Source organism: Bombina bombina, chromosome 2 (assembly GCF_027579735.1).
Source record: "Bombina bombina isolate aBomBom1 chromosome 2, aBomBom1.pri, whole genome shotgun sequence".
In the NCBI taxonomy this organism is placed as follows: domain Eukaryota; kingdom Metazoa; phylum Chordata; class Amphibia; order Anura; family Bombinatoridae; genus Bombina; species Bombina bombina.
The window spans coordinates 31,923,672-31,949,891 of record NC_069500.1 but is presented as its reverse complement, the minus strand read 5'-3'; the positions used below and the strand labels follow the sequence as shown (position 1 = coordinate 31,949,891).

The window sequence follows — 26,220 nt, the reverse complement described above, 5'->3', positions numbered from 1 at the left end:
ATACGATTTATCATTTTTTATGACCATTTTAAATTGTTTAATGTCTCTTTAAAGGGAAATTAAACACTTTGACATTATAATATAAAATGATAAATTGTGTATTCAGCGAACAGGTGCCCTAGAGGCATGAAACGCGTATGATGTCACAGGAGGGTGATGTTCCCCCTGTATTCCTGTTCTATGTATGATTTTATTGAGCTGCTGTATGTGGTCTATGCTTTTAAACTACGCTAACTAATAAAGGACCGTTTTTACTTATCCTGACCTTTGGAGTGCCGAGGAGTTCTTTGTTTCCTTATATATATATATAATTATGCAATATACTTTTGCATACATTTGCCTGTAATTCCATTCTGAATTTGTGAGTTTTTCAGTTCCTGTTAGAGATGGAAGTGCAGAACACTGTTATAGTCCACACAGCCATTGGCTGCACACTCTAGTTACCTATTTATAACTGTCTCTAATTGGCCACAGCAAAGAAGGTAACCTATGTTACAATATGGGCCAGATTACAAGATTACAAGTGGAGCACTATAGATCGATACGAACACGACCTTGCATACCCATTGCTGGGAAGTATTGCGCTCATGAGAGTGTGATTCCATTGGCTCCTTTGGGAGCCTTATTCTGATGCCGTCATACATGGCATCAGAACATCGCGCAGCGAAGAGGGTAAGTAGCACAACAAAAGCAGCAAACTTAAATATATATGTTTATGATTATATACATATATATTTGTGTTAGTATGTGTATATACACACTGTATATTAACACATAAATATGTCTGTATATAAGCATATAAAGATATATTTACTGGGAACATACAGTTCCCATAGACCACAATGTAAAGGCACTTTTCAGTGCCGTTTTTTTTCTAACACCCCAGTCCCACCAAATTTAACCTCAAAATACTGCCTAGTCCAGTTCCAGTTATTTTATTTAAAAATAAGGATGCTGCCATTTTTATTTTTTAGGCTGTATTTTGGGGGCATTTGGGGCACATTTATAAAATTAACCAGAGATCTGATATCTGGTTAATTTTATAAGCTTTAATTGCCACTGTGAGCTTGTGGTAGTAATAACCAGTCACTTGTAATGGCTAGTTAATTATCACGCCTGCAAACAGGCGAATTTGCCCGTTTGTGGGCACGCAATAATTTTGTGCTCCACTTGTAATCTGGCCCTAAAACTTTACACTTGTTTTGTCACTATTTAAACAGTTAATGAAAAATAAATCTACATGTTATTCTCCGACTAATCTTTTCTTCGAATGCATCATTCTATCTAACATTTACTTTAGTGTTTAATGTCCCTTTAAGTGAAACTATGGAAATGGTACCATGAAGAATCTATAACGCACACTGTAACGGTTTAAAGCAACTAAAAGGTTAACATCTCACAAAAAAATAAAGAAATAAGCTTTGAAGCCATTCCATATGAAATCAACTAGGGAAGAAGCACTTTGCAACCTCACATTTATTTATTTTACATTTGGCAAACTGAAAGGGCCTTGAGGTGTGAGCCTAGGCAAAATTGCAGGTCCATATCTTCAGTATTTTTGAATTTAGAGGGGTGCAAAATTTGCCCATCTTGTTAACTTTACATTCAATATTTCGGTAACCACTGCACCTATAGAAGTGATTTAGGTCTCTTTGGAAAGGTCTATAAAAGTATTTTCAAATGAGGAAAATTATTTGTAAGCCGTTATAATCAATATTTTGGCGGCCATGTTCTCAAAAATGAAAAAGGTCAAATTTGTGATGTGACATGGAAGTCAGAATGTGTTTAAACTTGTCTAACTATACACTACTGTGTAACAAAGGATCACAGCATTTTTATGTAACTGGCATAAGTTCTCTCACCCATAGTGTAACGGATCTTACTTTATCGTGTCCTTTACTACTTAATGGATTACAACACGTACTGAAAAATGTACTCATTTCTGCTGCATATGCACATATAGTAACGGTAATGAAGTCCTTATATCTCTTCACTGCAAGATGCAGTGGAGCAATCTTTACCCTGCAAAGATCATGAGAGAACTTATTTCTTAGGTGACCTGCAAGTCAGAACATGTTTCCGCTTGTCTGGAGTAAGGAAATTACTGTAAATGGGACTTCCTGTTTTACTGAATCTAACATAACTCGTGATCCCATTGGCTTCCCATCTTCAAATCCGGTACAATTAATGAGCAATAGTATATATAAAGCATATTTAAAAAAAAAATAAAAGACCTGTTTTTGAGAAAATGGCCACCAAAATATTAATTACAACGACTTATAAATCCTTTGAATATAAAAGAGCTATTCAAGATCTTCCCAAACACACCTGAATTACTTCTATAGGTGCCCTGGTTAAAATGAATGTTAACAAAATGGTGAAAAAATTGTCAAAATCACACATTTTGCATACATATAACTTTGTAAATACAAATTATATGGAACTGCAATTTTGCATACACAAAGAATGCGAGGTTGAGGACCTTTTTGATTTAACATGGAATAACCCTTTTCTCCAACATTGGTGTGTCCGGTCCACGGCGTCATCCTTACTTGTGGGATATTCTCTTCCCCAACAGGAAATGGCAAAGAGTCCCAGCAAAGCTGGTCACATGATCCCTCCTAGGCTCCGCCCACCCCCGTCATTCTCTTTGCCGTTGCACAGGCAACATCTCCACGGAGATGGTTAAGAGTTTTTTGGTGTTTAAATGTAGTTTTATTCTTCTATCAAGTGTTTGTTATTTTAAAATAGAGCTGGTATGTACTATTTACTCTGAAACAGAAAAGGATGAAGATTTCTGTTTGTAAGAGGAAGATGATTTTAGCAGACAGTAACTGAAATCAATTGCTGTTTCCACACAGGACTGTTGAGATGAAGTAACTTCAGTTGGGGGAAACAGTTAGCAGTCTTTTCTGCTTAAGGTATGACTAGCCATATTTCTAACAAGACCATGTAATGCTGGAAGGCTGTCATTTCCCCTCATGGGGACCAGTAAGCCATTTTCTTAGTTAAACATAAAAGAATAAAGGGCTTCAAAAAGGGCTTAAAAACTGGTAGACATTTTTCTGGGCTAAAACAGTTGCTTTACTAGGCATATTATGCAGATTCTAACTAATTATTGGTATTATAATCTTGGGGAACGTTTAGAAAAACGGCAGGCACTGTGTTGGACACCTTTTTCAGATGGGGGCCTTTCTAGTTATAGACAGAGCCTCATTCTGGGACTGTATAGGGGTTAAATGTAAAAACGGCTCCGGTTCCGTTAATTTAAGGGTTAAAGCTCTGAAATTTGGTGTGCAATACTTTTAATGCTTTAAGACACTGTGGTGAAATTTTGGTGAATTTTGAACAATTCCTTCATACTTTTTCACATATTCAGTAATAAAGTGTTTTCAGTTTGAAATTTAAAGTGACAGTAACGGTTTTATTTTAAAACGTTTTTTGTGCTTTGTTGACAAGTTTAAGCCTGTTTAACATGTCTGTACCATCAGATAAGCTATGTTCTATATGTATGAAAGCCAATGTGTCTCCCCATTTAAATTTATGTGATAATTGTGCCATAGTGTCCAAACAAAGTAAGGACAGTATTGCAACAGATAATGATATTGCCCAAGATGATTCCTCAAATGAGGGGAGTAAACATGATACTACATCATCCCCTACTGTGTCTACACCAGTTATGCCCACAGAGGAGGCCCCTAGTACATCTAGTGCGCCAATACTTATTACCATGCAACAATTAACGGCTGTAATGGATAACTCCATAGCAAATCTTTTATCCAAAATGCCTACTTATCAGAGAAAGCGCGATTGCTCTGTTTTAAAAAATGGAGAGCAAGAGGACGCTGATGATAACTGTTCTGACATACCCTCACACCAATCTCAAGGGGCCATGAGGGAGGTTTTGTCTGATGGAGAAATTTCAGATTCAGGAAAAATTTCTCATCAAGCTGAACCTGATGTTGTGACATTTAAATTTAAATTAGAACATCTCCGCGCACTGCTTAAGGAGGTGTTATCTACTCTGGATGATTGTGACAATTTGGTCATTCCAGAGAAATTATGTAAGATGGACAAGTTCCTAGAGGTTCCGGTGCCCCTCGATGCTTTTCCTATACCCAAGCGGGTGGCGGACATAGTAAATAAAGAGTGGGAAAGGCCCGGCATACCTTTTGTTCCCCCCCTATATTTAAGAAATTATTTCCTATAGTCGACCCCAGAAAGGACTTATGGCAGACAGTCCCCAAGGTCGAGGGGGGCGGTTTCTACTCTAAACAAACGCACTACTATTCCTATCGAAGATAGTTGTGCTTTCAAAGATCCTATGGATAAGAAATTAGAGGGTTTGCTTAAAAAGATTTTTGTACAGCAAGGTTACCTTCTACAACCAATTTCATGCATTGTTCCTGTCACTACGGCAGCGTGTTTCTGGTTCGAGGAACTAGAAAAATCGCTCAGTAAAGAATCTTCGTATGAGGAGGTTATGGACAGAGTTCAAGCACTTAAATTGGCTAACTCTTTTGTTTTAGATGCCGCTTTGCAATTAGCTAGATTAGCGGCGAAAAATTCTGGGTTTGCTGTCGTGGCGCGCAGAGTGCTTTGGCTAAAGTCTTGGTCAGCGGATGTGTCTTCCAAGACAAAATTGCTTAACATTCCTTTCAAAGGTAAAACATTATTTGGACCTGATTTGAAAGAGATTATTTCAGACATCACTGGGGGAAAGGGCCACGCCCTCCCACAGGATAGGTCTTTTAAGGCTAATAATAAGCCTAATTTTCGTCCCTTTCGCAGAAACGGACCAGTCTCTAATTCTGTATCCTCTAAGCAAGAGGGTAATACTTCACAACCCAAACCAGCCTGGAAACCGATGCAAGGCTGGAACAAGGGTAAGCAGGCCAAGAAGCCTACCACTGCTACCAAAACAGCATGAAGGGATAGCCCCCGATCCGGGACCGGATCTAGTGGGGTGCAGACTTTCTCTCTTTGCTCAGGCTTGGGCAAGAGATGTTCAGGATCCTTGGGCGCTAGAAATAGTTTCTCAAGGTTATCTCCTGGAATTCAAGGAACTACCCCCAAGGGGAAGGTTCCACAGGTCTCAATTATCTTCAAACCAAATAAAGAGACAGGCATTCTTACATTGTGTAGAAGACCTGTTAAAGATGGGAGTGATACATCCAGTTCCAATAAGAGAACAAGGAATGGGATTTTATTCCAATCTGTTCATAGTTCCCAAAAAAGAGGGAACATTCAGACCAATTTTGGATCTAAAGATCCTAAACAAATTTCTCAGGGTACCATCGTTCAAAATGGAAACTATTCAAACGATCCTACCTACTATCCAGGAAAATCAATTTATGACTACCGTGGATTTAAAGGATGCGTACCTACATATTCCTATCCACAAGGAACATCATCAGTTCCTAAGGTTCGCTTTTCTGGACAAGCATTACCAGTTTGTGGCACTTCCATTTGGATTAGCCACTGCTCCAAGGATTTTCACAAAGGTACTAGGGTCCCTTCTAGCGGTTCTAAGACCAAGGGGCATTGCAGTAGTACCTTACTTGGACGACATCCTGATTCAAGCGTCGTCCCTGTCAAAAGCAAAGGCTCATACAGACATCGTCCTAGCCTTTCTCAGATCTCACAGATGGAAGGTGAACAAAGAAAAAAGTTCTCTGTCCCCGTCAACAAGAGTTCCCTTCTTGGGAACAATAATAGATTCCTTAGAAATGAGGATTTTTCTGACAGAGGTCATAAAATCAAAACTTCTAAGCTCTTGTCAAGTACTTCATTCTGTTCCTCGTCCTTCCATAGCGCAGTGCATGGAAGTAATAGGATTGATGGTTGCAACAATGGACATAGTTCCTTTTGCATGAATTCATCTAAGACCATTACAACTGTGCATGCTCAGACAGTGGAATGGGGATTATACAGACTTGTCTCCGACAATTCAAGTAGATCAAAAGACCAGAGATTCACTCCGTTGGTGGCTGACCCTGGACAATCTGTCACAGGGAATGAACTTCCGCAGACCAGAGTGGGTCATTGTCACGACCGACGCCAGCCTAGTGGGCTGGGGCGCGGTCTGGGAATCCCTGAAAGCTCAGGGTCTATGGTCTCGGGAAGAGTCTCTTCTCCCGATAAACATTCTGGAACTGAGAGCGATATTCAATGCTCTCAGAGCTTGGCCTCAACTAGCAAAGGCCAAATTCATAAGGTTTCAGTCAGACAACATGACGACCGTTGCATATATCAATCATCAGGGGGGAACAAGGACTTCCCTGGCGATGAAAGAAGTGACCAAGATAATTCAATGGGCGGAGGATCACTCCTGCCACTTGTCTGCGATCCACATCCCAGAAGTGGAAAATTGGGAAGCGGATTTTCTGAGTCGTCAGACATTCCATCCGGGGGAGTGGGAACTCCATCCGGAAATCTTTGCCCAAATAACTCAATTATGGGGCATTCCAGACATCGATCTGATGGCGTCTCGTCAGAACTTCAAGGTTCCTTGCTACGGGTCCAGATCCAGGGATCCCAAGGCGACCCTAGTAGATGCACTAGTAGCACCTTGGACCTTCAACCTAGCTTATGTATTCCCACCGTTTCCTCTCATCCCCAGGCTGGTAGCCAGGATCAATCAGGAGAGGGCCTCGGTGATCTTGATAGCTCCTGCGTGGCCACGCAGGACTTGGTATGCAGACCTGGTGAATATGTCATCGGCTCCACCATGGAAGCTACCTTTGAGACAGGACCTTCTTGTTCAGGGTCCATTCGAACATCCGAATCTGGTTTCCCTCCAACTGACGGCTTGGAGATTGAACGCTTGATTTTATCAAAGCGTGGGTTTTCAGATTCTGTAATAGATACTCTGATTCAGGCTAGAAAGCCTGTAACTAGAAAAATTTACCATAAAATATGGAAAAAATATATCTGTTGGTGGGAATCTAAAGGATTCCCATGGAACAAGATAAAAATTCCTAAGATTCTATCCTTTCTACAAGAAGGTTTGGAGAAAGGATTATCTGCAAGTTCTCTGAAGGGACAGATCTCTGCTTTATCTGTTTTACTTCACAAAAGACTGGCAGCTGTGCCAGATGTTCAAGCATTTGTTCAGGCTCTGGTTAGGATCAAGCCTGTTTACAGACCTTTGACTCCTCCCTGGAGTCTAAATCTAGTTCTTTCAGTTCTTCAAGGGGTTCCGTTTGAACCCTTACATTCCGTAGATATTAAGTTATTATCTTGGAAAGTTTTGTTTTTGGTTGCAATTTCTTCTGCTAGAAGAGTTTCAGAGTTATCTGCTCTGCAGTGTTCTCCGCCCTATCTGGTGTTCCATGCAGATAAGGTGGTTTTGCGTACTAAGCCTGGTTTTCTTCCGAAAGTTTTTTCCAACAAAAATATTAACCAGGAGATAGTTGTACCTTCTTTGTGTCCGAATCCAGTTTCAAAGAAGGAACGTTTGTTACACAATTTGGACGTAGTCCGTGCTCTAAAATTCTATTTAGAGGCTACTAAAGATTTCAGACAAACATCTTCCTTGTTTGTTGTTTATTCTGGTAAAAGGAGAGGTCAAAAAGTGACTTCTACCTCTCTTTCCTTTTGGCTTAAAAGCATTATCCGATTGGCTTATGAGACTGCCGGACGGCAGCCTCCTGAAAGAATCACAGCTCACTCCACTAGGGCTGTGGCTTCCACATGGGCCTTCAAGAACGAGGCTTCTGTTGACCAGATATGTAAGGCAGCGACTTGGTCTTCACTGCACACTTTTGCCAAATTTTACAAATTTGATACTTTTGCTTCTTCGGAGGCTATTTTTGGGAGAAAGGTTTTGCAAGCCGTGGTGCCTTCCATTTAGGTGACCTGATTTGCTCCCTCCCTTCATCCGTGTCCTAAAGCTTTGGTATTGGTTCCCACAAGTAAGGATGACGCCGTGGACCGGACACACCAATGTTGGAGAAAACAGAATTTATGCTTACCTGATAAATTACTTTCTCCAACGGTGTGTCCGGTCCACGGCCCGCCCTGGTTTTTTAATCAGGTCTGATGAATTATTTTCTCTAACTACAGTCACCACGGTATCATATGGTTTCTCCTATATATATTTCCTCCTGTCCGTCGGTCGAATGACTTGGGTGGGCGGAGCCTAGGAGGGATCATGTGACCAGCTTTGCTGGGACTCTTTGCCATTTCCTGTTGGGGAAGAGAATATCCCACAAGTAAGGATGACGCCGTGGACCGGACACACCGTTGGAGAAAGTAATTTATCAGGTAAGCATAAATTCTGTTTTTCCTTAACCCCAATCGTTAACTCATCCTAGTCCTAAACCCTAATGGAAAACCCAGTCCTCCTATTAGATGTGACATTGGATGATATTTTGACTGCATGTTAATGTGACCTGTGAAGTTTCGGTGGATAAAATATTTTTTCTCTAATTCCCACAGAGAAAAAAAAACGTATTATTATATCTGTCTATGTAAATTCATGCACTGGTATCATTACTTTCACTATAATTTTGCTAATACATGTGAATGGTAAAAATGCTACTAATAAAAGCTGAAATGCTCTCATGTACAGTTTAATTTTGAGTGCAATGTCTCTATAGACAGGTTTGATGTTGAAATGTCATCGTTGTTACGGAGTAGAATGCTGCTGTGAAATCATGCCCGCGTTGCCATGGCTACATTTAAAATATTGTGCTTAATTCTTCCTTTGACTTTAATAGATGATAACAGTAATGTTCTAAATCTTAAACAATTTTCTCTTTGATATTTGAAAAGATACCACAACCCCAACATTTAAATGCGAAAAAATACAAACCTTTATATCTGCATCAAAGGTATTGTGTAATGTTGCACTTTGTAGTAATTATAGTGGAAATTATATAATTATTTTGTTGCTCAGTCAGGGATTCTAATAATTTATAGAGATGATAAAGAACAATTTTTATTTGTGCGTTGGTCCTCATTACTTTCTTAAGTAGCCCTTCTGACCAATAAATATTGTGATCATTGGCTCCCGTTCAAATCCATTAGTATTTCCAACTATCAAACTACCTAATTCCAAAGCTTTAATTTGCCTTTGTAGCTCTATATCTTGTAAGGGGAGCATGTGTCTGCAGCATTACAATCCATTAGAAAACACTTCCTGCCAACTTTTTAGAATATTTGTGGAATTTCTGCACCTTGAAGTTATTGAAAACACAATTTTGGGTATTGCTTCTAATAATCTAAGAGAGCACTCATGCTTTGTCCTGATGAAAGGCTGCATATAATTACCCAAATGCAGTGCAGTTGTGTAGATACAGCAGATATGTTTTGATTAAAGATATATATCTATGTTATAGCTAATAAACACAACAAGCTAACAAATACATTTTAATGTATATGCAGTATTTAAAGCATTATGCAATATACATGCATAACAGTTTAAATATTGAATATCAATGCAAGACCTGACATGTATAATGCATATTAGTTTAAGTATTGGATATATATATATATATATATATATATATATAAAACAATGTAGATATTCTTGCTTGATGCAATTCTTATTTTAAATATAAATATATTTTTTAAAATAGATATTTATGTTATAAAAGACAGTTGCATTATAATTATAGTATTACATAACTGCATGCCTGTTATGTAATAATACAATTGCAATACTAATGCCTTTTGTAACATAAATATACATCTTAAAATATATATTTATGTTTACAATAAAAAACACACAAAAAAATACATATTAATTTATATATAATAGTTAAAAGAATATGCATCATACATAAGACATGCACTATTAACCCCTAAGGCCTAATACATATTCGACATAGTGGCAGATCCTTTGGAATATTATGCCTCCTCGTAGCACTTTTGATCATCGGGCCATAGCGTTGTGGCTGATATCACTAGCCATGTGTAATATTATCAAATGCCACAATTGTAAATGCTATTTAAAGGGATGTACATGTGAAGAAGAAAAAAGTTCTAAGGTGTTAGTCATATACAGGCAATAGTGCTTTAATGACATATGCTATGTGTTTAAGCCCTGGAAAAAAAGGTTATTAACACTAACTTGCTAGATTACAAGGGGAGCCCTATTTAACGCTGCTGCTTGAGCTTTAGCTGCACTAAAAGTTAGGTTTTGGCATGCGTCGAGTTGTGCTCGTATTACAAGTTGAAGCAAACTGTTTTTGCTGGTGCGCTAACCCAATGTGTGTAAAAAAGCCGAACTTACAATATTGCGTGACCGATAACCTATTCCCCCATAGAAGTCAATAGAGCAAAAAAAGTGGGGAAAAAAAACCTAACAGCCAACTCAAACGCAAACCTGATCGCATATTTGCAAGAGCATTAACCCAACATGAAAATAGGAATATTTGACATTCCAATGTTCTTTACATAGCCAAATAAGTTCTATTTATTCATAAATACATATTTCTACATACAGTATATATGATTTTTTGTACAAATATACTGTATATCTTTACATATATATATACTTGATTATATATAGGTCTATCCTTCGCCCTGGAAAATTGTTGCAATTACAAATGTTTAGGCATTCTTATGTTTATTTCTTTTGTTTGTATTGGTTTGACACAAAAAAACTGGATAAAATTATTGGCACCTTCAATTTAATATTTGGTAGAACACCCCCTGGAAAAAAATAACTGAAATCAATTGCTTCCTGTAACCATCAATGCGTGGAATGTGTCAGATTTGGCTTTTTTTTCTCCCCTTTTCTGTGTCAAACCAATACAAACAAAAGAAATAAACATGAGAATGCCTAAACATTTGTAATTGCAACCATTTTCTGGGCGAAGTGGTGCATTATCTGACAGAACTGCAGGGGTGCCAATATTTTTGGCCATGACTGTATATTATATATATATATATATACATGCATGCAATATATATTTATGATAAAAGTATCAATAGTGCTTGGGACTAAGGTGCACTCCAGACATCAGCACCCCTAAAACATAAATATATATATATATTGTATATGAGTCCCCGCAATCACATAAGTAAATAATGTATGTCACATGCAAATAAGTGCAAAAAGTTTAATTACATCATAATGCTTATTTAACCAGCGGATTATTATCCTTGAGTGCCGGTGCCTCCCTGCTTGTTTTTTTTTTTGCTTGGCTCAGGAGTGCCTGGAAGGTGTGAAATCCACTAGTCATTTTGGCTATATTAACCTGCAAAGCTTTATACTTATCCTGCATTAACCCTGCATGTGACACGCTTCAGCCTGCATTTGCTTTTTCAGCTATACATTAAATTGCACGATATATACAAGTTGCTATGGTCATGAACTGACGTCTGTATTTTTACACCCAGTCTGGACATTTTATTCCTAGCATCTACTTCTGATGTTTAAGGGTGATTGTACATTTGTTGTTGCATTATGATGTAATTAATCTTTTTTTCACTTTTTGCACTTATATGCATGTGATATACATTATTTACGTATGTGATTGCGGGGACTCGTATACAATATATATATATATATATATATATATATATATATATATAAATAAAATAACAATTGGAGCTAAGCACTCATGTAACCACTTGTTACAAATCCTTATGATCAGGGTGCATCCAATGTGCAAAGACAAAAGTAACAATGATAAGAGGTGCACTCACCAGGACAACCCAATGCCGTAGTCATAGCGAACATGGTTGAATGCTTACACACTTTAATCAGTGACTGTGAATAAATAAACAAAGTGCACATATTAAGAACAAACTACATGATCCTATACTACACATACAGTAGGCCTAATACCAAACATCTTATACTGTCACCTCATCTATTGAACTCCTCTGATCTGCAAGAAATCTATCTAGCTTGGCTTACATAGGGCTATTTTTATTTTAAATTAATTAAATGCATAAGGGCTTTTTTCCTTAGCCTACTTTACAACCTCCTATAAACTATACATTCTAGGTTTTAGACTAAACTGACACAATTACTGAATTGAGGCCTAGCTCTTAGATGAAGCAATGCCAGTCCAAGTAGGTATTTAACCACCTTGTGCCAGAGTTCCCAGAGTGTAAATCCATCTTGATTCACATTGTATTAGGGTCCTGGTTCTTTCTCCCCCTCTGATGGTGGCTGGTATATGGTCAACGATGGTGTATTTGATCGTAGGATGTGTAGAATTAATCCCTTCATACAACTGTATCAGCTACTCCTCAGTGCCTCTCCATAAAAAGAAGAAGTCATCTATATATCTTTTGTAGGAGGTTATCCTCTCATCCTGCAGGGCCATGGTGTCCTGGGTCTCAAACTCCACCATAAATACATTTTCCTATGTACGGGCTATGCTCGACCCACGACCATTCCTGAGATTTGTAGGAAGAAATCTTTCTCAAATCTAAAATATTTTAGTTCCAAACATAGACATAATCGTTTTATGTGGAACTATTCAGGAGGACCTATGTAGGGATATTTTCTTAACTGTTTTGTAATGGCTGCCAGTCCCTCCTCTTTTTTTTTTTAAAGTTTTTATTTACAATCCGACAGTGTGAACAAATGACTCACATTTGCCTTTTCAATGCACCTTGCAGGGTGTCTGAATAAATAAAACAAATGGATAAATAAAGACATATTTGTAGCAATATACAGAGACAAAGTAAATCATCCAGGTCCTTCTTAGACCATGATACAGATACAATGTAAGTCAGACCATCCTATTTTGGTTATAATACAGCAGAAATAAGGATATGGATCCTGAGTTACAGATATATGTATTTAAATAAAACATTTACTCTTTAAATCAAGATACACTGTTGGGATATTTTAAATTTGAAAAACAGACCTGACAAAACAAAAGAAGAGAAAATAAAAGGGGAAAACAAATCAGTAAATTTGAACATTGCCAGTCCCTCTTCATGCAGAATTACTGTATATAAGTTTGTGATATCCATGGTGACTAGGAGGACCTCCTCCTGTACCTGTAGGTTCTTAAGGATTTTGATCATTCCGGATGAGTCCAGTATGAAGGAGTTCATATTTCGGACAAGGGGTTGGAGCATCTGATCCAAGTAGGTGGACCCCAAACATAGGGACCCCAATGTTTATACTATTGGCCTTTCTGGTTTTAAACCTCTTTGTATTTTTGTTACTGTATACACGACCGGTATTCTAGGATGCGCAACTCCCAAGTATTTACTCTGATGTTCAGTAATGTATACATTACGATATGCCTCCTTTATTATTAGATCTATTTGTTGTTTAAAAACTGAGGTAGGATTGTTGTGCAGTTTCCTATAAGTAGCTGTATCACAGTTGCAGTATTTGTTGTTGATAATCTTTATAATTGAGGATCACTAGGGTTCCCCCCTTATCCGCTTCATGGAATATTATGGTTTTATCCTGCTTTAATTTTTTCAGTGCCACCCATTCTCGTTGTGTAAAGTTAGGTCTTCATTGTTTTTGGGTTTAATTTGAACTCAATAGCTCCTTAGTTACCATTCTAATAAATATCTTGATGCTAGGATCACTTCTACACAGATCAAAGGTACTCCTTACTTTTAGGTCTTGAGGTTCCCCCTGTTGGGGAAAAAAAATTCTATCAACCGTAGAGTTCTGCTGAATTTCTGTATGTCCACATATCGTTGAAATTCATCTACCCTCACTGTGGGAATAAATTATAGACCCTTGTTAAGTACCTGCTGTTCAATGTCCATGAGTATATGGTCACTAAGATTAACGATTAGTTCCTCATCTGTCGGCCCCTATCTCGGGGGGTTGGCCTGTACCCCCTTCTCCTGATGTGTGTCCTCTGCTTCGCTCGTTTTGTGAATGTGTAGTGACTCCATAGTAGTTGGATGTTTGTGTGGAGGGTGCAGTATTCATATCCTTGGATCCTAAGCTATTGCCTGAGCTATCAGTTGTAGTGTCTTTGGTTTAGTGTACCTTGGCCTCCTCAGGTCTCTATCTGAAGATTGTTTTTTCTTTATAATCAATTGTGACAATCCTCAAGTTTTTGTTTTTAAATGCAATCAAGTCATCCTCATACTTTTTCACATACTCTTTCAATTTCTGTAACCAATCATGCTCTGCATCCTTACTCAGTGTGTCCAAATTAATTTTTTCAAAATTCTCTTTGCCGGAATCTCCCCACTTCCTCAATTACCAGGAGGATTAAGTCCAGGGAACGCTTGTTCAGTATGTTGCTCCATTTGGAGCAGAACTCAGGGTTATTTTTGCCTGTAGTTGGTAGGTTTCTTATCCAGAAACCTCTTGGTATATACTTTTTTCTGTGGTACTCGGATAGTAACAGATCCACTTCATGTCTTTTTAGTTTAATTAACTTGTCATAAATATTGATAGGTTGATTCAACATATTTTTCTGGGGTATATTTGCAAATCTAATGTGTGCTGCATCCTCCTCTGAGAAGAAGAATTCATATGCACCTTTTATCAGATCCTCCCCCTGTTTCATTGTGGATTTCATAAGTCCTATGTGTGTGTCTGTCCACTGGTACTATCCTTAAGAATGTTGTTGTGGCTGTAGACTGAGATGGGCAGTTTGATTTCAAATAACTGTATGTCTTTTTGATCATGTAGGTAAAATTAAAATTTTCTAATAAAGGGGAAGATCCTTACGAATTGTGCATTGTGCGGGTGCTGTGCCAAATATAAATACATAAAGTTCACAACAGAGTGTCAAGCACTCATGTAACTACTTGTTCCAAATCCATCATAGAAACGGATGCCACATTACCATTCCAGGAGGAGAGGTCACCCAGGGTTGGATTTCGAAGGGCTAGATCCCTAAGGGACCATCTTATACAGTCTGATCCAAGGGACTGTTATACACCCACTACATGGTAGCAATAGGCTAGAGGTTGTTATGGGTGTTATGGATGCATGGGATGCGTCATCTGCAACGGTTTAACCACAGAAAAATCCATCTGCCATCCCTACAAAAACAAGAAATACAATCGGAGGCATCGATTAACATGTACCATCTCCCACATTGTATATCTCCTACATTGTCCATGTGGAAAGTTTTATTTGGGGAAAATGGTGGACACCCTGAGGACCTGCATGGCCAACCATAGACTAGTTATAAGGACCACCATAGAAAAGAATAAATTGGACCAACCGGTGGCAAGGCATTTTGCTGAAGCTGGACACAGGGTAGCCAACCTCAGATACACCATCATTGACCATACCAGCCCCCATTAAAGGGGGAGATAGAACAAGGAGCCTACTACAATGTGAATCAAGATTGATTTACACACTGGGAACTCTGGCACCAAGGGGGTTGAATACCTACTTGGACTGGCATTGCTTCATCTAAGAGCTAGGCCTTAATTCAGTAATTGTGTCAGTTTAGTCTAAAACCTAGAATGTATAGTTTATAGGAGGTTGTAAAGTAGGCTAAGGAAAAAAGTCCCTATGCATTTATTTAATTTAAAATAAAAATATAATGCCCTATGTAAACCAAGCTAGATAGATTTCTCGCAGATCAGAAGAGTTGAATAGATAAGATGACAGTATAAGAAGTTTGGTAGGAGGCATATGTGTAATATAGGATCCTGTATTTTGTTTTTAATATGTGCACTTCATTTATATGTTCACAGTCACTGATTAAGGTGTGTAAATATTCAACCATGTTCGCTATGACTACATCAGGTTGCCATGACGATGGTTACACGAGCGTTGGATCTCGTGATCACGGGCGCTCGGTGATGTCACAGGCCGCCGGACTGCCGAGGGTAGCGCCATGGAGGAAATAGTTTGGTGGAGGGTATATATGAGGTAAACTGACAATTGTTTGTGTTCTATTTTAGGTCTGAAGATGGGGGTGACCCCGAAACGTTCTTAGTAATAAATTGAATATTTTTCAAGTTCTGGTGATTGTACCTCTTATCATTGTTACTTGTATATGTAAGTATCTCTATGTTAAAGCTATTACACCCGAGACCTCATATCTTTGAGTACTTTTAACTTTTTTCTGCAATATTGTTTGAATATTTTTTATTAGACAATGTTATTATGAGTGTAACTGTACTTTATAATGTATTTTTGATGTGACACTTTTTTGTTTGAGAGCTCTGAGGTCGCGCTAACCCAACACGCGTTAACTTCATTTGCGCCCAAGTGAGAGCAAAAACCCAACTCTCAGAAACAGCCACGATAAACCCCATTTCGCTTGCGTGCTACAGTTAGCGCACCACTCGTAATCTAGCCCATCGTTCTAGAGCAGTAATGCACTATTGTTTGCAAGCTAAAAACATCTGGTGAGCCAATGACAAGAGGCATGTTTATGTAGCCATCAATAACCAACTATATCCTAGCACTGCATTGCTTCAACAAAGAGAACAAAGCAAATTTTAAATATCAATCAATTGGAATTTTGTTAAAATTACATGCTATATCTAAGTCAAGAAAATTACATTTTACTGTCCGTTTAACAGCATAAACATTTTTGGAAGCATCTGAATACTAGCTTTAACAGCATATCTTCTGATCCTTTGTCTCTCTCAGTTGGAGTACCACTCTGTCTAGGGTCCCTTGTTCTTCTCTCTCTATGTATCCTCCTTTGGAGAACTTATACCCTCCTTTGGCTTCTGGTACCACTTATATGCTGATGATACCCAAATCTATCTTTCCTCTCCTGATCTCACTCCTTCTTTACTCAATCAGATAACTACTTGTCTTTCTGCAATTTCCTCTCCAATGTCCTCACACTATCTCCAACACGATCTGTTTAAAACTGAGCTGCTTCTTATTCCCCCCTCTTCGAGATATCCAACACCTGATATTTATCTTACAGTTGGAGACTCTGTTCTCAACACCTCACCCCAGGTCCATTGACTTGGGGGTTACACTTGACTCAGAACTCACATTTACTGACCAGTGACGTGCAGTGAGGTCAGTGGTTGGTGAGGCACTGGCTAAAATCAGGGCCATACTATGCACAGTATACAAACTTTGCCATATGCATACAGCAATATCATACAAATTATACCTTATGCATAGTATACCAACCAGTAGCATACACATTATACTGTATGCACAGAATACAAACTATACCACATGCATACAGCTGTAGAGTACACATTCTTATTGGTTCATCGGGTGAACCAATAACAAGAGGCATATATGTGCAACCACCAATCAGCAGATATCTCCTAGTAGTGCTGTGCTGCTCCTGATTATATCTAGGTATGCTTTTAAAAAAGGATACAAAGAGAACAAAGTTAATTTGATAGAAGTGAATTGGAAATTTGTTTAAAATTGCATTCTCTCTGAATCATGAAAGTTTAACATTGACTTTACTGTTCTTTTAAAGGGACAGTCTAGTCAAAATTTAACTTTCATGATTCAGATAGGGCATGCCTATTTAAACAACTTTCCATCTCTAATCATCACATTTGCTTTGTTCTCTTTGTATTGTTTGTTTAAAGCTAAACCTAGTTAGGCTCATATGCTATTTTCTAAGCCCTTGATATAATATATAATATTTGACTCCCAACAGAAAGCTGAAGCCATTGACATCCATAAAAAAAGCAGAGGAACATTTCTCTATAGTTAGTAAAAATAAAAATATTTTTATATTTGATCTGAGACTAAGGGGCATATGTATCAAGCTCCGTATGGAGCTTGATGCCCCGTGTTTCTGGCGAGCCTTCAGACTCACCAGAAACAGCAGTTATGAAGCAGTGGTCACAAAGACCGCTGCTCCATAACCTGTCCGTCTGCTCTGAGCAGGCGGACACACAGCTCCACAATACAACCCGATCATGTGCGATCGGGTTGATTGACACCCCCTGCTGGCGGCCTATTGGCCGCAAGTCTGCAGGGGGCGGCGTTGCACCAGCAGCTCGTGTGAGCTGCTGGTGCAATGCTGAATACGGCGAGCGTATTGCTCGCCGTATTCTGCGAGGTCTGGCGGACTTGATCCGCAGTGTTGGATCAGGTCCGCCAGACCTTGATAAATATTCCCCTCAGTAAGTGACTGATGATGAACCTGCTGCCTGTATGAAATTCATACAGGCTCATTCTCACTCACTCACTCACCCAGTCTCAGATATAATAAAATATTTTTCTTTCTACTAACTTCAGAAGTCTTTATGTGTGTTTTTATTTACAGTGAGTTTTAGAGAGGTGTGAGGAAGGGCTGCAGTGGTGCTAAAAATATCACTTTAAATAAAAATAATCTTGTTATAGTAATAGTCCAGACTCTCTGGATGATGATTTTATATATATATATATATATATATATATATATACGATGTCACAGAATACTGTAAAAAGCGCTCACCTGACAAGTCCAGTGCACAGACACGGAACCGGCGCTATGGAGAGTGGGCGGACACACACACACTTGTTTCAGCCTGTAGACTGGCTGCTACTCCGGGCGGAACTGCCAAGCACACCCCAAACATCGAATGTATGTATATATACAAGAAGGAGTAGCGCTCAAAACAGGGCAAAGATTCCAAAACAGCATATGAGGAGAATCGATGAAATTAGAAACTCCAGGCAGGGCTTATAGTATAGGGCTGTAGTTTCGCTTAATATCACTAAGAAAAAGTATGCGAGTTAAACAAACATATAGTATATCTATTTGACAGATTTCAGCACTAAACTCATATAACTATTATGTTTTATTTATTAGAGTACTTCTGCAAAAATTAGACAGAGTTAAATAAAGGTGCTTTTAAATTTGGGACACATTTAGATAGTTTTCACATGTTGTCTATGCTTTAATAGATATTGTTCTCTCACATATTTAAACAAGGTTACGTGTGTCTTTTCTATATGCTATATAGGGAGGTGTTTGCTAAAGTGTCAGTGTCCAATCAGGTAACTACTAATGGATTACCATAATTGAATCAGCCTTAAAAGGTGTATGTACTGATCCCCAGGTAAGCAGTGAACAAGTGCACATGCGCACGAAACGCGTCTGCATGGGGATCAGTTCAACTACCTGATTGCCTTTGTCATTGCTGGCTTTTTACCTTTGGATTTTTTTTGTAACGTCTTTTTAGTCTTGTGGAAAGGTGATAACTAAGCGCCAACTATATAACGCAATATATATAGACCTCCAGCTCTAATAAGTTGGCACCTTGTTGCCAAGGGTGGATTCAATTTTAAGATTGGATATCAGAGTGCCAAACAACGTAGGCAGGGTCTATGGGCAGATAGTCAAATACCTAAGGTAACAATAGGTTGAAATAATATGATTTAATACATAAGATAAAAAAGTTGGTACGTTTAAAATTATACAACAATTAGTCATGGATCAATGTTACACTTTAAAATATATATTGAAACACTTGGAACAATTTAAAAAGGCTTGTAGAACAATTAATAACAACAAAAAAAATCTAGCAAATAATGTCTATCTCATAAAACTTAAATTCTAATATGTGAATGCTAGGAGCACTTATGCACACTCTATTTATAAAAACAATGGGTTACAATGCAGAGGTGGATAGATTCCAGGTTGCTTGCAACCGGTGGGTGTGAAATGTAAGTGGCTCCGAATTGAGGTTTTGCCTATGTGTTTATCCAAAATTTTGTAAATCCTAACAGGTGGACAAAAAATGTTACAGGAATGTCTAGAACCTGAATTCAAAATATAAGACCTGAGGTTGTGCCTATGTGTTAATCCAAAAAGGGTGTAAATCCTAACAAAAAAATGTGAGAAAAATATTGCAGGGGTGTGTGAACCTTATTTTCAAAATAAACAATGAATTCAAAATAAAACGATATACAAGTGAATTTTTGACAAATCAACTAATGCAAACATAAAGCATAAATAGAACCAAATAAAAACAACAGCACAACTTTAACGTGTGTTCAAATGTGTTTCTGCTTGCAAACTGTGATGTGATGTGAACAAATATCTGTTATAAACACTGAATAGTGGCAAAACTTTGTGATTGGATTGAAATTGAACACAGGCTCTAAATTGATACCCTGAAATTCAAATCTAAAGGGCTCAGAGTTGCTGAGCTAGATATAAGGGACTTGCTCAAAGAGCCCCGAGATGTTAAAAGAGACCATATAACAACAGTGGTTTAAAAAATGGATGATATAACATAAAATGCTTAAAAGTCCAAATAAATGTTCAAATTGGATAATAAGAATCTTGCTATAGTCTATCTCAATATGGATCCCAACTGCTGATTATGTAGAAATCTTCTTGGGTGGTAGTTAACAAATAATTCCAACTTGCAATGTTGTCCCTTACCTGCCAAAAAAGGAAAGGCAAACAATAGTGCAGATGGCTTCTTAATGTGATCACAATTAAAATACTCCTTACCAGACAGACTGGTAAGGAGTATTTTAATTGATGCCGCCACTGTAATAAAATTATTAACCCCTAAACCTAAGTCTAACACTAACCCTAACACCCCCCTAACTTAAATATTAATTAAATAAATCTAAATAATATTTCTATTATGAACTAAATTAATCCTATTTAAAACTAAATACTTACCTTTAAAATAAACCCTAATATAGCTACAATATAAATAATAATTATATTGTAGCTATTTTAGGATTTATTTTTATTTTACAGGCATCTTTCAATTTATTTTAACTAGGTACAATAGCTATTAAATAGTTATTAACTATTTAATAGCTTACCTAGCTAAAATAAAGAGAAATTAACCTGTAAAATAAAAACTAACCTAAGTTACAATTACACCTAACACTACACTATACTTATATAAATTATTCCTATTTAAAACTAAATACTTACCTGTAAAATAAACCCTAAGATAGCTACAATATAATTAATAATTACATTGTAGCTATCTTAGGATTTATATTTATTTTACAGGTAACTTTGTATTTATTTTAGCTAGTTAGAATAGTTATTAAATAGTTATTAACTATTTAATAAATACCTAGCTAAAAGAAATACAAAATTACCTGTAAAATAAATCCTAACCTAAGTTACAATTAAACCTAACACTACACTATCATTAAATTAATTAAATAAATTAACTACAAATAACTACAATTAAATACAATTACATAAACTAACTAAAGTACAAAAAAAAAGCTAAGTTACAAAAAATAAAAAAAATAGGTTACAAACATTTAAAAAATATTACAACAATTTTAAGCTACTTACACCTAATCTAAGCCCCCTAATAAAATAACAAAGCCCCCCAAAATAAAAAAATGCCCTACCCTATTCTAAATTAAAAAAGTTCAAAGCTCTTTTACCTTACCAGCCCTTAAAAGGGCCTTTTGTGGGGGCATGCCCCAAAGAATTCAGCTCTTTTGCCTGTAAAAGAAAAATACAACCCCCCAACATTACAACCCACCACCCTCATACCCCTAATCTAACCCTGTTCCGATCAGCCAATAGAATGCGAGCTCAATCTGATTGGCTGATTGGATCAGCCAATCGGATTGAACTTGAATCTGATTGGCTGATTCAATCAGCCAATCAGATTTTTCCTACCTTAATTCCGATCCTATCAGCCAATCGGAATTGAAGGGACGCCATCTTGGATGACGTCCCTTAAAGGAGCCTTCATTCGTCGGTAGTCCGTCGGGAAAGAAGGATTTTCCGCGTCGGCGGGATGAAGATTGAAGACCCCGCTTGGAAGATGACATCGCCTGGATAGAAGACTTCTTCAGCGCCTCTTGGAAGATGACATCGCCCGGATGGAAAACTTCTTCAGTGCCGCTTGGAGGATCACTTCATCGGATGGAAGATTTCTTCAGCGCCGCTTGGAGGGTAACTTCTGCCGCTCCGGGTCTCCTCTTCGGTTCCATCGCTGCTCGGCTGAGTGAAGACGACTCAAGGTAGGATGATCTTCAGGGGATTAGTTTTAGGTTATTTTAAGGGGGGTTTGGGTTAGATTAGGGGTATGTGGGTGGTGGGTTTTAATGTTGGGGGGGTTGTATTTTTCTTTTACAGGCAAAAGAGCTGAATTCTTTGGGGCATGCCCCACAAATGGCCCTTTTAAGGGCTGGTAAGGTAAAAGAGCTTTGAACTTTTTTAATTTAGAATAGGGTAGGGCATTTTTTTTATTTTGGAGGGGTTTGCTATTTTATTAGGGGGTTTAGATTAGGTGTAAGTAGCTTAAAATTGTTGTAATATTTTTTAAACGTTTGTAACCTATTTTTTTATTTTTTGTAACTTAACTTTTTTTGTTGTACTTTAGTTAGTTTATGTAATTGTATTTAATTGTAGTTATTTGTAGTTAATTTATTTAATTAATTTAATGATAGTGTAGTGTTAGGTTTAATTGTAACTTAGGTTAGGATTTATTTTACAGGTAATTTTGTATTTCTTTTAGCTAGATAGTTATTAAATAGTTAATAACTATTTAATAACTATTCTAACTAGCTAAAATAAATACAAAGTTACCTGTAAAATAAATATAAATCCTAAGATAGCTACAATGTAATTATTAATTATATTGTAGCTATCTTAGGGTTTATTTTACAGGTAAGTATTTAGTTTTAAATAGGAATAATTTATTTAAGTATAGTGTAGTGTTAGGTGTAATTGTAACTTAGGTTAGTTTTTATTTTACAGGTAAATTTCTCTTTATTTTAGTTAGGTAAGCTATTAAATAGTTAATAACTATTTAATAGCTATTGTACCTAGTTAAAATAAATTGAAAGATGCCTGTAAAATAAAAATAAATCCTAAGATAGCTACAATATAATTATTATTTATATTGTAGCTATATTAGGGTTTATTTTAAAGGTAAGTATTTAGTTTTAAATAGGATTAATTTAGTTCATAATAGAAATATTATTTAGATTTTTTTAATTAATATTTAAGTTAGGGGGGTGTTAGGGTTAGTGTTTAGGGGTTAATAAATTTATTACAGTGGCGGCGGTGTAGTGGGGGGCAGGATAGGGGTTAATAAATGTATTATAGGTGGCGACGGTGTAGGGGGGGCAGATTAGGGGTTAATAAATTTAATATAGGTTGCGGCAGGGTCCGGGAGCGGCAGTTTAGGGGTTAATACATATATTATAGTTGCGGTGGGCTCCGGGAGCGGCGGTTTAGGGGTTAATACATATAGTTGCGATGGGCTCCGGGAGCGGCGGTTTAGGGGTTAATACATATATTATAGTTGCGGTGGGCTCCGGGAGCAGCGGTTTAGGGGTTAATTCATATATTATAGTTGCGGTGGGCTCCGGGAGTGGCGGTTTAGGGGTTAATATGTATAGAGTAGCTTGCGGAGGGCTCCGGGAGCGGCGGTTTAGGGGGTAATAACTTTATTTAGTTGCGGCGTTGTAGGGGGGCAGATTAGGGGTGTTTAGACTCGGGGTACATGTTAGGGTGTTAGGTGTAGACAGCTCCCATAGGAATCAATGGGATGTCTGGCAGCAGCGAACTTGTACTTTCACTATGGTCAGACTCCCATTGATTCCTATGGGATCCGCCGCCTCCAGGGTGGCGGTTTGAAAACCAGGTACGCTGGGCCGGAAAAGTGCTGAGCGTACCTGCTAGTTTTTTTATAACTAGCAAAAGTAGTCAGATTGTGCCGCACTTGTGTGCGGAACATCTGGAGTGACGTAACAATCGATCTGTGTCGGACTGAGTCTGGCGGATCGAAGTTTACATCACAAAATTGCTGCGGAATTCCAGCGTATTTGAGGTTGACGGCTTGATAACTAGGCCCCTTAATGTAGGGGGGAAATGCATATACAGGGAACCAAATGAGATGGAAGCATTAATGGAGCTAAAAGTTTTAGAGGCATCATTATATAGCAAAGCATCTTTTTAATCAGTAGGGTCAGATGAAGAAGGGGTTAATACATGTTCTTAAATAGGAACCCCAAGCCCCCTCCTCCCCAGCAATCATTTTTGTGATTTACTTTCTGGTGACTGACATCTGTGAGAAATGAAGCACACAAGCTAGTTGTAACAAGCAGATTTCCCTGCAGTGCTTTGTATTGTAGGCTGACATTTATACAACTAGTAAGGGAGATAACACGCAGCACTGAGGTGGGAAGGAGAAATAAGAGCAGGGGGAAGAAGCACTTATGGACACTGATTGCTTTCCATGAAGGTAGCTAAACACTGAGTGGAAAGGAATTTATGTAAAAGAGCTACTCACAGCTAAATCCATGGTTTCCTCTCGCTCCAGCTCCACCCACATCCTTCATGCTTCATGCCACACAGCACAACACACGGTGTAAAACAGTTTCAAGCACTAAGTGTTATGCTGGGGGAGGTCAGAGGATCTCTTTGATTCTATTTAAGTTAAATTACCTGCCTGTTGCAGCTGTCACCACAACACTAACCATACTGTGTACAGAGCCATAAAAAAACCTGTTTAAATAGCCGATCATCTGTACAAAAAAAAAAAAACACTGAAGCAGTGCGTTCAGCTGCCCTGCTTACCAGCCCCTAAAAATGTCCCTGTCCTCCTCCTCCAGATGAGCAGCTCCTGTGCTGCGGCTGCCTGTGTCTTGTCACTGTTGTGTGTGTGTACACAGCTCGCTGTGTCCCACTGTCAAGTTTAAATACATTTTTGATGGATCCGATCATGCAATCCCTCTATACTAATAGCACCTTTACTTACTGAGATATCAGACATCATGACTCAACTCCGGAGGAACTCAGCTGCCCACACCCAGGCCAATGCCCAACTGCCAAAATACCAGCCAGCCAAACATATCAGCCAGGCGGCATCTTCTATCTTCATCCTTCCGACACGGAGCAGCTCCATCTTCAAGACATCCGGCACAGAGCATCCTCTTCTTCCGACGGCTTTTCAAGAATGAAGGCTCCTATAAGGGACATCATCCAAGATGGCGTCCCTTGAATTCTGATTGGCTGATAGAATTCTATCAGCCAATCGGAATTAAAGGTGAAAAATTCCTATTGGTTGATCCAATCAGCCAATAGGATTGAGCTTGCATTCTATTAGCTGTTCCAATCAGCCAATAGAATGCGAGCTCAATCCTATTGCCTGATTGGATCAGCCAATAGGATTGAAGCTCAATCCTATTGGCTGATTGCATCAGCCAATCGGAATTAAAGGTGAAAAATTCCTATTGGCTGATCCAATCAGCCAATAGGATTGAGCTTGCATTCTATTGGCTGTTTTAATCAGCCAATAGAATGCGAGCTCAATTCTATTGCCTGATTGGATCAGCCAATAGGATTGAAGCTCAATCCTATTGGCTGATTGCATCAGCCAATAGGAATTTTTCACCTTTAATTCCGATTGACTGATATAATTCTATCAGCCAATCGGAATTCAAGGAACGCCATCTTGGATGACGTCCCTTAAAGGAACCTTCGTTCTCGAAGAGCCGTTGGAAGAAGAGGATACGCCGAATGTCTTGAAGATGGAACCCCTCCGTGTCGGAAGGATGAAGATAGAAGATGTCGTCTGGATGAAGACTTCTGCCCATCTGGAGGACCACTTCTTGCCGCTTGGATGAAGACTTCTCTCGGCTTTGTTGAGGACTTCTTGCTGCTTGGATGAAGACTTCTCCCGGCTTCATTGAGGATGGATGTCCGGTCTTCAAAAACTGTAAGTGGATCTTCGGGGGTTAGTGTTAGGTTTTTTTAAGGGTTTATTGGGTGTGTTTTATTTTTAGCTTAAGGTTTAGGCTGAAAAAGAGCAAAATGCCCTTTTAAGGGCAATGTCCATCCAAATGCCCTTTTCAGGGCAATGGGGAGCTTAGGTTTTTTAGATAGGATTCTATTTGGGGGGTTTAGTTGTGTGGGTGGTGGGTTTTACTGTTGGGGGTTGTTTGTATTTTTTTACAGGTAAAAGAGCTGATTTATTATTGGCAGTTTAGTTTAGGCTAGGTTTTTTTTTATTTTGGGGGGGCTTTTTTATTTTGATAGGGCTATTAGATTAGGTGTAATTAGTTTAAATATTTGATAATTTCTTTTTTATTTTGTGTAATTTAGTGTTTATTTTTTTTTGTAATTTAGTTAATTGTATTTAATGAATGTAATGTATTTAATTGTAGTGTACGGTTAGGTGTTTTTGTATCTCAGGTTAGGTTTTATTTTACAGGTAAGGCTGTATTTATTTTAACTAGGTAGCTAACTATTTACTAACTAGTCTACCTAGTTAAAATAACTGTAAAATAAAAATAAAACCTAAAATAGATACAATGTAACTATTAGTTATATTGTAGCTAGCTTAGGGTTTATTTTACAGATAAGTATTTAGTTTTAAATAGGAATTAGTTAGGTATTAATTGTAATGTTTATTTAG

The 26,220-nt window shown here is 38.0% G+C and overlaps 1 protein-coding gene across 3 annotated transcripts in view; it reads left to right on the top strand.

Moving 5' to 3' along the window:
- The window catches only part of PHF24 (PHD finger protein 24), a 520,975-nt gene that overhangs the window by 112,998 nt on the left and 381,757 nt on the right, over nt 1-26,220 (top strand). The window contains exon 1 of one of the 3 annotated variants that reach the window (XM_053700989.1): nt 15,824-15,922. The exons of the other annotated variants lie outside the window; for them this stretch is intronic. The gene's annotated coding sequence lies outside the window, so the exon portion shown is untranslated. Of the gene's footprint in view, nt 1-15,823; nt 15,923-26,220 lie in introns of those variants that run through there. 3 annotated transcript variants of the gene reach the window in all.